The sequence below is a fragment of the Oryzias latipes genome, chromosome 5 (assembly GCF_053564925.1).
Source record: "Oryzias latipes strain Hd-rR chromosome 5, Olatipes_Hd-rR_3.1".
Classification (NCBI taxonomy): domain Eukaryota; kingdom Metazoa; phylum Chordata; class Actinopteri; order Beloniformes; family Adrianichthyidae; genus Oryzias; species Oryzias latipes.
The window spans coordinates 7,318,834-7,336,389 of record NC_136241.1 but is presented as its reverse complement, the minus strand read 5'-3'; the positions used below and the strand labels follow the sequence as shown (position 1 = coordinate 7,336,389).

Genomic DNA, 17,556 nt, shown 5'->3' with positions numbered 1-17,556 from the left:
TTCTAAGAAAATCTGACATTAAAATACAAAGTAATGATGTAAATCTTCAAAAGGTGTCCTGGAATGAGACCATTAAAATTAAACTTAATGGATTGACAGGACTGTTCAGTGTTGTTTAAAAAGCTTTCTTGCTCCTCAAACAATCGCATAACTAAAATATAATATCAGGTTCTAATGTGTGTTTCAGATGTTCTTTAAGACAAATCCACCCCCACCAAAATTGTTGGAGATTTACACAAGTTGAACTCTTGACACACATAGGGTGTATTCAGACTGGACACATTTGGTTCTCTTAGGGTGAACCAGAGAACAAATGTTCAGTCTGAAAACACCCAAGCAGACCTTGGTCCGGGACCAAGAACTGCTCTTGGACCCATCTTTAGAGCTTCAGTTTGCTCAGAGTTTCCTTAGTCTGAATAGGCTCCATCCTCGGGGCGGTATAACTTAAACTGTAACTATTCACTATGGGATATGAACAGGGTAACGAAGCTACAATGAGACACAGCAAATCATTAAAATGTGGTCAGATGAATTCAGGCTCACAATCTATAAAACATACACACTTATCAGTATAACTTCTTTTTTTTATATAACTTCTTAACCGTCGTCTCCTCAGCATGCCTCCACTTTACCAAAGTAAAAAGTGTAGTACCTGATGTTGATACAGACGTTCAAAATTTGTCAGGGAAATATAAAGTTTTTCCTGACAAGGATGGAATGCACAGGGCTTTCAGTATTGTTTCTCTTGTTCTTTTGCCCTGCCCTCATAATTCCTGGCCAATGACTCAAGAGATCTTTAGTCACGTGGTTTGGTTTACAAGCTTTGATTCGAAACAGAAAAGTCTGCTTGACAGCAGTTTGAAAACATACAAGGAGCAAGATTCAGGACTCGATTTAGTAGACCCAGTCTATTAAATTAAGTAGACCGTGTCCGTACAAATGGACTTTTTCAGTCTGAATACAGCCATAGATATCCTATGGAGGTGAAAACAACATATGCTTCACCCTATGTCCTCTCACCTCCACATCAACTGGTTCTATTTTTCATGGTGGATGATTATTTAAAAAGTCCTAACATTTCTACATATAATGTTACACAGTGTCATATCACAGCCATAATAAATATTTTAAAAAGTTCTTCTGAACTAAGACACAGAATAATAAATGGTTGGCTTAGATGGTCCGGGTGAATTCTCGATTACGATTGGCTGCCGGGTGTGCATTAAAAAGTGATAATCCACAGGGATAAAGCACGCCCAAATAAGTAGTTCCAGTCACAGAGCTTAAATGTTTTGTATCACTCCGCTGGCTTCTTTAAAACAAACTTTTGCTTCATCATCTGGACAAAAACAAGCGGTAGGAGGTGAACTTTCCAAGAATATATATATCAATTTCGTTTGCCACTTCACTCGAGGTCTGTGAGGGGCGCGTTGTCACATTACAAGAATAAAGAATAACAAGAATAATGTACTAAAAACTGAATATTCATTTCTTTTGTAAGTGACCATGATAAAAGTGGGTTAATGGCCTTCGAAGTGTAGATTTTCAGAAATGAACGCACTTCGGCGTCCGTTAATTTCTGATAATGCACACTTCATTGGCCATTAACCCTTACTTAACGCACTTCGCGTCGGATGGTTCAGGCTTCCACAGCATGCCTTAATTTCTAAAAATGCACACGGCACTTCGTCGGCCATTAACCCTTACATGACACCCCAAAACAATCTGAAGCCTGAACCAGACAGAGCTTCATGATCAATTAATACAAATTCTGGGTCACTGGGCAAAGTGAGCAAAAGTCCATGGAAAAGCAGAGAGTTTTGATGCTGTAGTACAATTCTGATCTTGTGCAACAGTTTATGCTGAGTGAGCCAAAAGCAGCATCATTTTGCAAACATGAACACACAGCTGTGGGAAAAGCTCATTTAACTTGAGTTGGGCTTTCAAATTTCAAATGTTCCGTTTTGGATTTAAACATGAAACATGTCACGTATCAACTGTGTTCCAACGATAATACTGAACCCAGCTTTATTGCTACACAGTAAGGCCTTCATTGTCAAACACACATTCTCAAAACACTCATGGATTCAGAGATCCCCCCACCCCAGCCCGTTATGTTATCTGCTCCACACAACCTGGGGTTTGGTCAGTGAGACTGTTGGCGTAGCAGTAGGTCCTTTGCTTATTTCTTAGTAGCTTTTGACAAAACCTTTATTCCAGTCATGTTCAAGCACAGACCTACTACAACACCAGCTCTGCCTTTTCAGGAACGCACATGTGAAGACCACACAAACGTCAACCACCAGGTGGAGGCTCAGCCGTCCTTTTCTGCTACAGTGCGTCTGTATGATAAACTTCATTGAGCTACTTCAAACACAACATTCTACCCAAAAAATGAGCCCCTTACCAAGTCTTTCAGCAGAATTCAGATTCACCTGTCAACTGGTCTGATACCCCACCTGTGTCCCTCTTAGATGCAAATTTGTAAGGTTTCTGTCACCAAAAAAAACAATTTCAAACTCTACCTCTGGCTGTAAATGGTCTTGAGATGATTCGACATATTTCTGTTCATTTATCAATGATCTATAAATATGTTTTATCACCTGAGTTTCTTCACGTCTGGGAGTTAAAGGAGAATTCAGGTTCTTGAAGCTTTGACTGCTTCAGAGGTGTGAAGTAACCAGACGTCATGCTAGCAGACGTAATTGACAACACTCCAGCGATGGTCGATGCACTACGGCCCTGTTACTCTTTTTGGGTATGGTGGTGTGAATGGGACCCTGTTCTGCTGGGTAAGGATGTCAGAGCGGGATAGAACCTGGGGGGGTGATGGGTGGGCAGGAGATGACTCAGACCCTTTAGTCATTTGAACACAGATGTTCCTCCTGATTTGGTGTCCTGGAAGAGAATGTAGCTCCACATAGAATCTATGTCATTCTATTCCTAAGCTTTTCAAACTATATCCATATATATGATAATATTTTAACTTTAACACACTAAAGAACAATTTTTTAATGAAATATGAGTTTATTAGTTATTTTCACAGCCCATTTCCTATAAGTAAGACTCGATCTCTGAGGCTCCGCCTTTCTCTCCCTCTGGGAGATTTCACGATGTCAACCTAGAGCCTCAGCAGTGTGTCCACATGTCGTCTACAAAAACAAACATCTGCAAAGACGGATGTGCATAGTTTTCTTATAAAAGGAAAGCGTTTAGGCGATTACCGCAAGCTCCCCGGGGTGTGTCCAAGTAAGTGTGTGTGTGTGTGTGTGTGTTAGCCTGGGGGCGTAACTGGCAGCGCAGACTCTTCCTGGAAGGGGCTATAGCTCACTTTGTGACATCACAATGTTGGGACCCACTGGTTTTCGTGGATTGGGAGGGGCTGGTTCTCATAGAGCATGTGTGAATTGATCAAAATACCGCTTTAGGTTATTTTCAGTGAGGAATGAACATTATAGTACGCTTAAAAGCTCAAAAAGTTTAATTCACATGATATAGGCCCTTTAAATCAGCCTGCAGCAGACAGAAGGAGCTATGTCCTTCTTTGGAGGTCAAAAGCTGGGGAGGAGTCAAGAGCCAAGATGAGGGATCCCCCCCCCCTCCTTCCGAACGCATTGAGGCGGGACACACCCTGCTGGGGGAGGGGGCGGACAGCGGGAGGGGGGAAAGAAGCAGAGCCTGCGCAGTGTCTCCTCTGCCCATCATAGCTCTGACGTCAGGACGACACGGCACGCGCCGAGCTCCCGCTAATTAAAACTACACGAACTCCAGAGCGATTCATCTGCAGCGAAGCAGAGGCGCCGTTTCCGGTGCAAGGAGCGGGAAAGCGCAGCAACAGGCGCGGCGGCCGGGAGCGCAGTGCGCGGACCCGCACCGGGAACGCGGTGCGCGCACAACCAGTATCCCAACACACTCTAACAGAGCCCCCTTCTGTCGGTAACTGGCGGAGGAGACTCCGAAAACAGCTTTCGGTCAAAACCGGAGGAGCGTGAGATTCTGCGGCGGCGGACTGCGCTGATGCGGTTCCGACCGACTCCCGACTCCTCCACCCACAATTCACAACCAGAACCGATTTCAGGGACACATCCCTCTGTTCGCCATGTGTGTGTCGTGAACGGCGCAGGCAGACCCGTTCCGCTAAAAACGAACACTTTCCGAAGTCACGTTTGCAACAGGAAAACGCCAACAGGGCGCCTGGTCCCGAACGTCCTCACACCAACCACGACCGTGTTCGATTCCGGTTGGGTGGAAACGCTTTTCCGACTGTTTCAACGAGTTCAGAGGCCGAAGTGATAGTCACCGGCCGCGAACACGGCACGGGTCGGAGCTGCGACCGGAGGAATAAAATCATATATGCCCCTGGCGAATCCGCTGAAGCGGATTTCGTTTTCCCGATCATGAGCAGGTTCTGTTTTTACGTCAACACCTGTGGACACAAACCGAGAGAGACGGTCCGCGGTCGCTCCCGCCGCGCTGTCAAGGTTAAAAACGGGGGGAACCGCCGTTATGGAGCGTAATTTATCCGGATGCTGAGCAGGAAAAGTGAGATCACGATTCAAGCATTTGCCGTCTGAACTTTGACAGCACCGACGGCGCGGAAACGGACAGACAGACACAGAGCCCCGCGCGCGGCCAAAGTTAGCACAGATTAGACCTTACCTCCTGGTGGTTCGAGTCCCGCGTCGGCGCGTCAGGACGGCGTGTTCACCGGGGCTTGCCCATTTTTCCCCAAACACAGCTCCGACTTGACAACTGCGGCGGAAAAGACTGGCGGGGCGCTCCGGTGGTTAGAACCGGTTCTGCTGTGATTTGACTGGAAGAGGCGCCGGTTCTGCTGGTCCTGCGGCGGAAACCCGGAGGACGGAGAACAATCCAGTCGAGAGATCGAGTCAAAAAGCAATCTTCTGAAAAGAACGGAGAGACTCCCCCCTCCCTCTCCTGCTGTAAAAGTGATCCAGCAAATGAGGGCCGGGGCGGGAGGGGGGCAGGACCAACGAGCGGGGTGGGAAAAGCCCCAATGGTCGGCCCAGCGTCCTCCCCTCTGGCTCAGCAAGGAGCGCCACGGAAGGGGGGGGGGGGGGGGGGGGGCAACCCGGGATCACCCCTGTAGTTGTAAAGGTGGAATGACAGAAACGGGCCCTGAACGGCAGCACATCTGGAAACCCCCCAGGACCGGGAAAAGCAGCGCATCAAGAGGATGTGTGGAAGCCCGGGTCCGCTCTGATGGACGAGGATGGATGCTCTGTTCTCAAGCTAATCAACTGTGTTCAACTAGAAACCTTTAATGTTGAAGAAGTCACTGAAACAGCCAGAATCCTGATTCTGCACCCGCCCCCCTCCCCCACCACCACCACACAATAAAAAAACACCTTTTTATTTGGCTTTCAACTAATTTCTTCAATTTAACTCAAATTAATAGTTATAATTTTCTTATTTGTACTTTACCTTTATGACACTTTAAAGCAGCGGGGCCCAAATCCAGGCCTTGAGGGCCGGTGTCCTACATGTTTTCCAACCATCATGCCATTGAAACTTTTTATTGGCTAAACACACCTGATACAGGTTATCAACAGCAGATTAAACAGGATTTCTGGGGAAAACAGCAGGAATCCGGCCCTTTAGGCCTGGATTTGGGCACCCCTTCTCTAAAGGGTCTATATCATGCAAAATAAATTTTTGGAGTTTTTAAGTGTATTATAAGGTTCATTCCACACTATAAACAACCCTAAAGCGGGTATTTTTGATCCATTCACGCTTTTTTGTGTATTTGCTGTCTGAGAACGAGCCCCTTTCCAATCCACGAAAATGAGCAATTTCTCACATTTTGATGTCACAAAGTGAAGAACAGCCCCTTCCAGGAAGTCTGGGATGCCAGGACTGCCCCCTGGCTAACAGACACACCCACTTTCTCTGTGGACTTAGCAGTGATCAGTTAAAAGCTTTCATTTTACATGCACAATATGAACATCCCTCTTTACAAAAGTTCAGATGTTTTTGTGGGAGAAACACAGACATGAAGCCGAGGCCGGCTCTAGGGCGACGCCATGAAATGGGCGGAACCCACAAGGAGAGAAAGGCGGGGCCTCAGAGATCGAGTAGTCTTACTTCTGGGTAGGAAAATAGGCAACGGTAAGAATTTATATTTCATTTAAAAAAAAATCATTAGTTATTGTGCCAAAGGTGTTATATTATCATATATATCGTTCACTGTGAAAAACTTAAGAAAAGCATGGTACAAGCCCTTTAACTGCTTATACCACTGACTGTATTTATTTCAGGACCCCTCCCTCTCCCGCCGGTTCAGCAGGCTGCTGAGTCTGAGCACCTGGGTCCAGTCTGCTTCCAGCCTGAACAGATTAGTTTTTGTTGACAAGTTTAACCTGCTCTGGAACAGAACCTCATTTTATAAAACTGATGGGATTCACCCCAGTCCACTGGGCGGCAATGTTTTAGCTGCCAACATCAGACACTCCGTCCAGACATCACCGGCCGGCCCCCATCATGTCCACACCAGTCCAGACCTCTTCATCTGTCCAGACATCGGTCTGTGAAAGGGACTGACTGGATTTGGTATCTTCCTCCCACATTCCCCAAGAAACTGCTTTAACTATCAACAGTGCTTCCTTGCTACGACCTGCTGCCCCCCAGGTCTATTACAGTCAGGTCTACTATGACGGGACGTGCAGGGAGAAAAACAAACATCTACTGTCTTCGTCCACTAAAGGAATCACCAAAGCCTGAGGAAGCAGCTTTAACCAACACTCCACCCCCCTCTTTTAACATGGCACTTTTTAACATTCGATCTCTATCGAACAAAAGGTTTATCAGAAACAAATTTATCCAAGATATATATCCAAGATCCAAGATATTGATAGTCCCTTTTTAACAGAAACGTGGCACGGATGCAACTACTGTTCTCACAGGGGCCTCACCACCCAATTTTAGTTTTGTTTTTTCAACAAGGGAGGGCAAAAATGTCCAACTCCTTTGCAGTAAAGCAGATTTCATTAGATCAGTACCCTAGCTTTGAACACCACGCCTTTGTTTTTAACAGCCATCCAGTTTTGTGCATCACGGTTTACAGAGCTCCCAAACCAAGCTCTGTTTTTATTGAGGAGTTTTCTGAGTTCTTAGCATCTGTCCACACTTCCTTTAGCATGATTTTAATAACTGGGGGTTTTAACCTGAATATAGACAGGAAGTCGGATTATTGCACCACTCAGTTCTTGGACTTGCACGCTTCTCTTGATTTTAAACAACACGTCATGCAGCCGACTCACAACAGGGGGCACACTCTTGACTTCGTCATCAGTCATGGTTTACCTACCAGTGTTTCCACTGTTGTGGACCTGGCTGTATCTGATCATTACTGTGTGCTTTTTAACATCACTGGTTTTATAAAACAAGAGACCTCTGTGAGAACGGTGAAGAAACGCTACTTGACTCCTAAAGTGGTCGAAAAATGTATTACATGCGTTCGCTCCAACTCTCCACCTGTCTTACCAGCCCCCTGTGATCTACTTGTTGAAAGTTTTAACAGTAAATTAAAATCCAATCTCGACTCAGTTGCTCCACTAAAATTTAAAAAGATAAGAATTAAACCCACACCCCCTTGGAGAACGGAGGAAATTAAACAATTGAAGAGACGTAGATCTGCCGAAAGACTTTGGAGAAAACACAAACTTGAAAACTATCAACTTAACTAAACTAAACTAAACTATCAACTATACCAAAACCAACTAAAAGTATATTATCAAACAGTAAAACAGACCAGAAATTCATACTTTGCAAACATCATCTCTGAAAATAAAAATAACCCCAGATTCCTCTTCACCACAATTGAGTCTTTGATCAACTCTAATGTGACTAGAAACACAATGAGGACTTAGAAGACCTCTTCAGGAGATCGACTCTGTCAGATCATAATAAATTAACAGAAAAGCCTTTTTATTGGTAATGATGGCTTGATTTTACCTGAGGAAATACTGGACAGTTTTGACCTGGTTGAAGCTGCAGAACTTGGTAGAGTTTTCTCCCAAGTTAATCCAACAACCTGTTTTTTAGACCCCATCCCTACATCACTTTTTAAATCATTTTACGGGTCTTTTGAGAGTGAGATTTTAAATATCATGGACTCCTCTCTACAGATGAACATTTTTCCTGCTGCCTTTAAGACTGCAGTGGTGAAACTGTTACTCAAGAAAACTAATTTGGACCCTTCAGTTTTTAATAACTACAGACCTGTGTCCAACTTGCCATTTTTAAGCAAGGTTTTAGAAAAACCAACATTTGCTTCTACAAAATTCGGCTGCAGAACACCTAAAACCGGGTCCTGTTCACAAACCGCTGGACCTGGACTGCTCAAATCTGGATTCATGGATCTTAATGCGACAAATGCAGTGGAATGTTCCTTTAGTGCCCTCGCGAATCAGAAGCTGTGAATCGCAAGCCAACATCAGCGGCCGGACACACAGAGAAAGCAGTGACGTCATCGCCCCGCCTCTTCGCTGGAAATGCTTTTTCTAAATGAATATTGAGACATAGTTCGCAGGGTGGATGTGAAAATGAAAATGGAATCCCCTCTTTGCATTTTCGTTTTAATTATGACACAGAATAAGCGGTTTTAAGTATAAAATGAAAAAGCATCTTGAAGTATTGATTTGTAATTTTAATTTTGAGTCAAAAAATGCAGTTTCATTTTGAAAATTAAAAAGAATTTCTGTTAATCCATTTTAATTGTCAAATTAGACATTTCTTAAAGGATTTTTGCTACACATTTACCAGATAACTTTTGAAAATGAAATATCAAATACCATTTTCATTATCATTTTAATTAAGTGACAGAAAAAGCTGTGTTGAAGTAGAAAAGGAAGAAGCATTTTTAAGTATTGCTTTTTAATTTTAATTTTGAGTCATTTCATCCACTTTCATTTTGAAAATTAAAAAGCATTTCTATTAATACGTTTTAATTGTCAAATTAGACATTTCCAAATGAATTATGCTACACATTTAACAGAGAACATTTTGAAAATGAAATGTCAAATACTATTTTCATTATCATTTTATTTAAGTGATAGAATAAGCAGTGTAGAGGAAGGAAATGAAAAAGCATTTTTGTGGATTGCTTTTTCACTTTAATTTTGAGTCAAAAAATGCAGGTTCATTTTGAAAATGAAAAACATTTCTGGTATTGACTTTTATTTTTATTTATGCTACACAATCGCTTCCATATTATATGAAAAGTGCTTTATAAATCAAGTTTGATTTGATTTAAAGATTAGTCATGATTTTTCTTTATATTGTGAGGCAACATGTTTTTTGCTATTTTCAAGGTTTTTTTCCCATTCCATTTATTTTGAAGATTTATTGTTGTTTTCAGATTATTCATTCATTTATCTCTTGCCGTTTGTTCACTTTCGGGGTCACGGGGCTGCCGGAGCCTATCCCAGCCACTTATGGGCGAAGGCAGGGGACAGTCTGGACAGTTGACCGGTCTGTTGCAGGGCCACAATCACACACCCATTCACACTCACAGCTAGGGACAATTTAGAGTTGCCAATTGTACTAGGAAGCATGTTATTGGAAGGTGGGAGGAAGCTGGAGACCCTGGAGAGAACCCACGTATGCACGGGGAGAACATGCAAACTCCACACAGAAAGGTCCCCCAGCCGGGACTTGAACTGGGGGCCTTCTTGCTGTGAGGCAAGAGCTAGCCACTGTGCCACCGTGCAGCCCGATTTTTAGATTATTCTTTAGGTATAAAAACACTCTTTACCACTCCTGTTATCTTGGTATGGTTTTATCACACTAGGCTGTTTTTCCTCATGATATCTCAGTGATAGAAACAACCCCTTCTTGACATAGAACTGTTTTAGTCCTAAATTCTATCCTACAAAATTGTTACCATCCATCTATCCATCCAATGAGATCCGTACATAGAATTTCTCAACAATCCCAGTGACACTTCTATAGAATTGTAACCGTTTGTTTGACACACGATCCTGTGAGTTCATTTAAATGTTGGAAAAAATGTGTAACCCTTTTCTTTCACTTCTCTACAACCGCAAACAGTCCTATTTAAACACACTTACAGTCATGAGCTTACAGTATTTGAACAAAATCAAGCTAGATAGATCCATCAGTACAAAGGAGGCCCTCTGGTCCATGATTTGATGTAAAATTTAAATATTTTCACATTTTAACTGGCTCAATTCCTTTAAAAATGTTAGAACCTACAACAGACCTCTGTTTTTTTTAATTTGTTAATTTTTATTCATTATTATTGTTTTCTTCTCCCAATTTTAAGTGTGTTAAGCTTATATTCTTCTTTTTGTCAATATCTAAGGAGAGGCACTCTTGTTCTTGGGGTGGGGAGGGGGGGTGTTAAAATAAGACTGTGAATAAGACAAAAGAATTACCTAAAAACTGTTGATAAAGTTGTAATTTTTGTTATGGCTGACTCGAGTGAAATTTATAATTGTAAATTGTGTTTCTGAATTTTTTTTGTGACTTTGAAAAACTCAATAAAAAGAATGTGGCAAAAAAAAATGTTAGAACCAACGTTTGAGAAAAAAAAAGAACTCATGTTTAAAGGGCGAGACATTCATCAAAGAAAAGATTTCACCCTTGCGAAGAGACATGCCTCGATTCTCCAATAATCATTTCAGAGTCAACTTAATATGTTTTGTTGAGGAGATCTTAAAGGAATGGAAGAAAGATCAGACTATTAGGATTTTTTTTTTTCACTGTATTCCAACAATAAAAGTCTTTTGGCATTTTGACTCTGAAACACAGCCTGACGGACTCAGATCAGGCGCAGGAGACAGCCAGAGTACAGACGATGTTGATGGTGGTCATGGAACTGATGAGGTATCAGAGCGAGGTGGAGCATGGGGGAAGCAGGACTTGTGTATTCGCCTGGAAGGTAGAGACGCAGACTTGAAGGGAGGAAACAACAGTTGGCTGGGGCATGTGGGTACGGTGGCCTTGAAGTGCAAATCACATCAACAAATCACTCCACACAAAAATATTTGAAAGATCACAATGACAATCAAAACAGCAAAACAAATATGACAGGACATTTTAGAAATCAAAACAAAATCCAGAAACCAAAACAAAATGACAAAAAATAAAACTATAAATTAAACGTTTTGGAAAGCAAAGGTAGTTTCCAGAAATCAAAATGAAACGGTAAAAATATAAAACAAAATAAGAAACTGGAAAAGGGAAGGCGCTATGGGACTTTGCTGATAGGATGATTAGGTTTGTTCATCCTTTCAATTGAAAGTTATTTGGTATGAAGCTATACTGGAAATGCTCTGTACTAATCTTAAACTTTTGTGGACATTGAAGACAAACTTGAAGAAGATCACACGTCATCATCCAATCGGTGGGGTCCTATAGTACCTACCTGTTGTGCTTTCTTCTTTTGTTGTCTTTTTAAACATTTTTATTTTGTTTTCTGGAAATTATTTTAGCTTTTTAATTATTGTGTTTTGGTTTCTGGAATTTTTTATTGTTTTTCAAAATATAAAGTTGTTTTCTTTTATTTTTGTTTTTTAAAATGACGTGATCTTTTACACGTTTTTGCATTAAGTGATTTGTTGATGTGATCTGGACTTCAGGGGCATTATAGTCAGGGGTTAGAAATGGGCACATCACTGTTGAAAAGTGTCAGTCATCATGTATTCACTGAAAGAGTTCAGCAACAATAGCTGACATGAATAACTGTCTTGAGGAGAAACCTTGACAGTTGCAGCCCTCTTAGACTTTTTGACGGTTTCAGGAGCAGATTCCACTCTTGTTCTCTTCTAGGGTTCTGAAAAATCTAAAATTCTTTAAAACTACAAAAGTGGTGCATTCATGTATTCTATTTTATATTATGGGAGTGCACAACAAAGAAACTAAAAGCAAGGATCCTTTCAACTGCCAACTGGCCACTCAATCAGTTCTGCCTCCCACGCCATGCTTATGACACAGAGGCAGCGAGGAGGTAGAAGCTGCCATCCAACAGCACACCCTTACTTCTTTTCTTTCAATATTAACTGTCTGCAGATTAAGGAGTGATTGATCTCAGCTATCCACAAGTCAGGCAACAACACCAGTGTGGAAAAGTTGTAGACCCCAAACATCCAACAACTTGCAATATAAAACTGTTGAAGGTGCTGTATCTGGAGAAACGTGTTGTTCACCTTTCAGTACATCTCTTTAGGGCTTGTCTGTCAAGGTGAGGAGGCTCGGAAGCCGGTAGGACCCAGAATGCAGAGGCGGAGGCACACGGTTCAAGGGCAAGGGGTTTAATAGTAACAAAATGCGCTGCAGAGCAGGATGACAAAACAAAACTAAAACATACTGTGTCATGGCGAGGGACAAAGAACAAGGCATGAACACCATAACAGGGGTAATGGACCAACACAGGAGGAAGGCAGAGACAAGACTTATATACAGACAGGGCAGACAAGACACAGGTGGACACGATCAGGGCTGAATGGGAACCAAAGGAAGTAAAACTCAAGAAACCAGACAAGACAGGAGACTTTCAAAATAAAACAGGAAACAGAAACAAGACAGAACAAGGACCAAAAACAAGACAACAAAATCAAATCATGACAGTACCCCCCCCTCAAGGAACCACTCCGAGGTTCCAAAAGTCACATGAGGGGGGGGCCCCGGAGGATAAACCTCGACGGGCACAAGAGTCCAGAGGACGGCCGGGGGTCCGCGCCGTCCGGTGAGGCAGGTCCGTAGGACGGCCGGGGGGCCGAGCGGTCCGGCGAGGCAGGTCCGTAGGACGGCGGGGGGGCCGAGCGATCCGGCGAGGCAGGTCCGGAGGACGGCCGGGGGGCCGAGCAGCCAGGCTTGGAGTCAGGCTTGGAGTCAGGCTTGGAGTCAGGCTTGGAGTCAGGCTTGGAGTCAGGCTTGGAGTCAGGCTTGGAGTCAGGCTTGGAGTCAGGCTTGGAGTCAGGCTTGGAGTCAGGCTTGGAGTCAGGCTTGGAGTCAGGCTTGGAGTCAGGCTTGGAGTCAGGCTCTGGCGGGTCGGGCCAGCAGTCAGGCTCTGGCGGGTCGGGCCAGCAGTCAGGCTCTGGCGGGTCGGGCCAGCAGTCAGGCTCTGGCGGGTCGGGCCAGCAGTCAGGCTCTGGCGGGTCGGGCCAGCAGTCAGGCTCTGGCGGGTCGGGCGTGGAGCCGAGCTCAGGCGGGTCAGGCGTGGAAGTGGGGACCGGTTGGGGTTCAGGCGGCACCCCCCTGGGAGCCGGGACGGGTCGGGGTGCGTCCGGGACCACCACTGAACGTGGTTGTGGTGCATCCGGGACCACCACCGGAACATGACGGGGATGGGGTGCATCCGGCACCACCACTGGAAAGCGATGTGGTGCGTGCCGGACCACCTCTGGAACAGGAACGGGACATGGACGGGGACGGTGGCGGCGACGGCGACGACCCCCCTTCATGGCGAGATGGCTCCCCTCCATAGCTGGAGTGCAGAACTGGAGTGTGTTAAAGTCCCAATAGGACCTGGTCCTCTCTGCTTCGAGGCAGTAGGCCTCCAAAAGCTGCATGTCCCGCTCTGCTGGGTCCAGAAAACTTGGTTGGTCCATTCTGTCAAGGTAAGGAGGCTCGAAAGCCGGTAGGACCCAGAATGCAGAGGCGGAGGCACACGGTTCAAGGGCAAGGGGTTTAATAGTAACAAAAAGCGCTGCAGAGCAGGATGACAAAACAAAACTAAAACTTACTGTGGCATGGCGAGGGACAAAGAACAAGGCATGAACACCATAACAGGGGTAATGGACCAACACAGGAGGAAGGCAGAGACAAGACTTATATACAGACAGGGCAGACAAGACACAGGTGGACACGATCAGGGCTGAATGGGAACCAAAGGAAGTAAAACTCAAGAAACCAGACAAGACAGGAGACTTTCAAAATAAAACAGGAAACAGAAACAAGACAGAACAAGGACCAAAAACAAGACAACAAAATCAAATCATGACATTGTCACAGCGAATCAGCTTTCACTGATCCGACAGGTGGTTTGCCAGAGATCTTTACCCCCGGACTTGGGCCCCCTTGTGGTTACATAGTTAAGCAGTAGCGTGAAGGGTTTCTTGCTTAAGGACCCAGACTGGATGAAGCTCATTGAGACCCCTCGCAATCCCAATCACCAGTCCTACATGCAGCCAACTGAGCCATCCAGCTGCTACTCTATCAATTAATTTCCAATATGTTGCTGTAATAAAACCAACGGTTGACAAAAACACAAAAATAATCTGTAAATTTAGGAAGCTAAATTAGTTGGTTTCGTTTACGGAAAGCTATGCTTTATGAATCCTTCCACATTTATGAAGAACTGACTTTGAGAATGAAAATAGCATGAATCCACAGAAGATCTTAAAGTTGGTGTTTTTATGGTGTTAGTGCCTACATGATGAGACAAGTATTCATTCCCTTCATAGTTCTGGTTTTCTAGCAGCTCACTTTTGCTGAGCTCATCACTATCTGTCTGGCTCAGCTAATTGTTGAGGACAAGTAAAAAAGCTGGTTTAGCAGAAAATCCAAATTCCTGTTTCCTTTTAGGAACCAAAACTAACGACAAGAAATTTGTGCGCAGTCTTAGAACATCTTGGTTTGTTACATTAAGCGAGGATTTTAAGGAACAACGGGGAAATATTATTTTGTCTTTTGTCGAAAGTATGTTAAAGGATAATATGGAGATCTGCTTAATATGGCATCTGTTAGCTAATAGTAGTAATATAGGGATCCTTTAGCGCGTGCATGTGATGTGCACATGTGTGCATGTGTGGGCGGAGCTTTGACATCACCACAAATGTGTCAGAAACTTGTCACACCAGGTTCAAGTTGTTCATTTCCTTCAGCTGTCTTCACTCATGTTTTTATTCTCAGTGTATTTAAGTGTACGTTTCATTTAATTTGTTTCCTCACGTTTAACAGATTGACAGAATTTCAGTCCATCTACCAAAAGTGACCAACTTTACCAGAATGTCACCAGTCTAAAGTGACATGACCTTTGTTACAGTGGTGTGGGACTTCTGACCTACTGCAGCATGTTTGACTACTTAAAATAAATGCACATGATTCAAACAACAATTCCATAGACCACTCCATACCATACATTGTTTTACCATTCATGCCTTTATTGAGAAATGTTATTATGTCACGGAGGGGGGTTAGGTACCCCAGAACAGAGAGGAGGAGGCAGGAGTTCCAGGTGAAGAAAGTCTTTTATCCAAACTAGGGATGGCCCGTTTTTTTTTTTTTTTTTTTTTTTTTTTAACTTGTCCTGTCCAACAGCTAGGCAAACAGATGAGAGCTGAGGGCCTCTTGTGTTGGACATATTTTATTCTAACAAGAGGGGTTATTCATCTTCAGACAAACCAAAGGTATGTCTGAATAAACCCCTTTTGTAATTGAGGCCAAACTTTATTAATTTCAATCATGTTTGAAAATCTTTGGTGTTGGACCGGACGGAAAAGGAAAGAGGGGAACAAGAGAGAGGGACGTTAGAGAGAGGGGGGGGGGTAGGAGGGTGATAATAGGAGGGGAAGGGGGGTAAGACCATGAAGCAGCATAGAGCAGGCAGGTTTACTGGTTGTTTATCGTTACGGTACGGTTCAAATGTAGTACAAAAAGGGCGGGGCCTGTTCACACACACTCAAATATTATCAACACACCTGCTAGCCGCAGAAATGTCCACATGTCAACATGCACACAAAACAGATAGTGTTCACGAACGCATACTTATGCCTTTAAACCAACTAGTGTGAAATCTTTCATTCATTCAATCATGCAAACTATTAGTGCAAAGGTGAGCTAACACCTGTGCTCAGGTGAGTGTTTATGTTCTTCTAAAATGGATGGTGGAATGTGAAAAGAAGGAGGAGGAGCGCCCAGCCACCCCCACACCCATACCCCCGCCGCAGCAGCAGCGGCAGCCGGAATTCCCCCAGCGCCACACGGGAACAGGCAGGGAACAACCGCCCCCCGGGCGACCAAGACCGCCACCCAGGCCAGGGCCAGCAGGACCGCCGCGAGGCCCCCAGAGCCAGAGAGCAGGGAGGCGCAGAGGGAAAGAGAGCGCCGCCCCAGCCCAGCCAGGAAAGCAGCCCCCCGCCGCGCCGGAAGAGCCCAACGCAGGGCCCCACCGGAGAGGGACGCCCACAGCCCCAGACGAGCACCCCACCACCACCCAGGAGTTCCGGGCATCCCCCCGCCCCGACCCCAGGTACGAGCCAGGACCCCCCAAGGGAGACCCGCCCCGCACTCCAGGCAGCCACCCACCCGGCCCACGGTTGGTCCAGGTAGGAGCAAGGCAGGGGCCCGCCGCCCCCGCCCAGGAGGGGGGAACCCCGGGGAAAAAAGGGCGGCCCATAAGGGATGTTATAAATATGGCCCGACCAGGCTCGGCCATGTTGGAAGTTTGGCGGGGCCCAGCGCCCAGGGGCAAGGACCAGGACCCACCCCCCAGGGACACGAACACCCCCGGCTCAGGTGTAATATGAACCCCCCCACCGTGCGGAGAGAGCACCGCCGGGCCCAGGGAGCCGGCACCCAAGGGACACGGCCGCCATCGCCAAGGGGCCCACACCCCCCACCAGGGACGGGGTAGGGGACAGATGGACCCAGGTCCCACCTTCCTTGTAAAATGTGTGTGCGTGTATGGGTGTTTGAGAGGGTGTTTGTGTGCATGTGTGTGTGTTTATGTTTGAATGTATATATTGAAGGGGGAGGGGTGTGTGTACTAAGGGGGGTGCAGTTAAAATTGGCGAGTAGGGCACTAAGGGGACATCTCCTGATTACTCACAGTGATGTCCCCTCACCCTCCACACCAAGGGGCCCTAAATGTCTAAGGTGCGGTTAAAATTGGCGGGTAGGGTGCCAGGAGGACATCTGCTGCTTGCTGGCAGTGATGTCCAAGCACCCCCCCTACCAAGGACCCTACGTGTCTAAGGTGCAAATAAAACCGAAAGAGGGGGGGCCCACTCCATACGGCAACCATAGGAGGGGGGCCACTCCCAAGTAGCCCCCCCCCAAGGCGCATCGCAGGCTAAACCCCCCACCCCCTCACCCTAATATGAGGTTATATAAGGAAGGGGGTAAGTTGGGGACAGCTGGTAGACTGTCCCCCGGTGGTCAAACAGCCGTCCCCCAGCCCACCCCCAGCAAAGGGGCCAGGGCCACCCAGCCCAGGGGCCCACCCCCGGAGGCGCCGACACCCCAGGCCCGGCACCACCCACCCCACACAGAGAGAGAGGAGCCAGAAAGCGTCGCCCCCCCCCGGAGCAAGCCCAGGCCCCCACCCCCAGACGCCGGCCCTAGAAGAGCTCTGGTCAGGCCTCGACGGGACCGAGGAGGCCAACCGGCCGAGGCAACCACTGATTGCCTCAGCGGAGACCCCGACCCGCTAGCCCCCCCGACCCGTACTAATAATGGGCCCCCCCTCCCCCCCAGAACGCCCCCCCACAGGACAGGGCCGACAAGCCCTAGGGATGGCCCGTTTGACACGGTGCTTCGGCGCGCGTTTTACCTTCGTGAAACAGAGCG

At 45.8% G+C, this 17,556-nt stretch overlaps 1 protein-coding gene across 6 annotated transcripts in view; it reads right to left on the bottom strand.

Moving 5' to 3' along the window:
• Positions 1 to 5,071, bottom strand: part of LOC101172706 (plasma membrane calcium-transporting ATPase 2) — a 90,455-nt gene extending 85,384 nt beyond the window's left edge. For 4 of the 6 annotated variants that reach the window (XM_023954795.2, XM_023954793.2, XM_023954796.2 and 1 more), the window contains exon 1: positions 4,660 to 5,071. The gene's annotated coding sequence lies outside the window, so the exon portion shown is untranslated. The remainder of the gene's footprint in view (positions 1 to 4,659) is intronic. The other 2 variants (XM_078946957.1, XM_078946956.1) reach the window with 1 other exon arrangement.
• Positions 5,072 to 17,556: the final 12,485 nt, after the last annotated feature.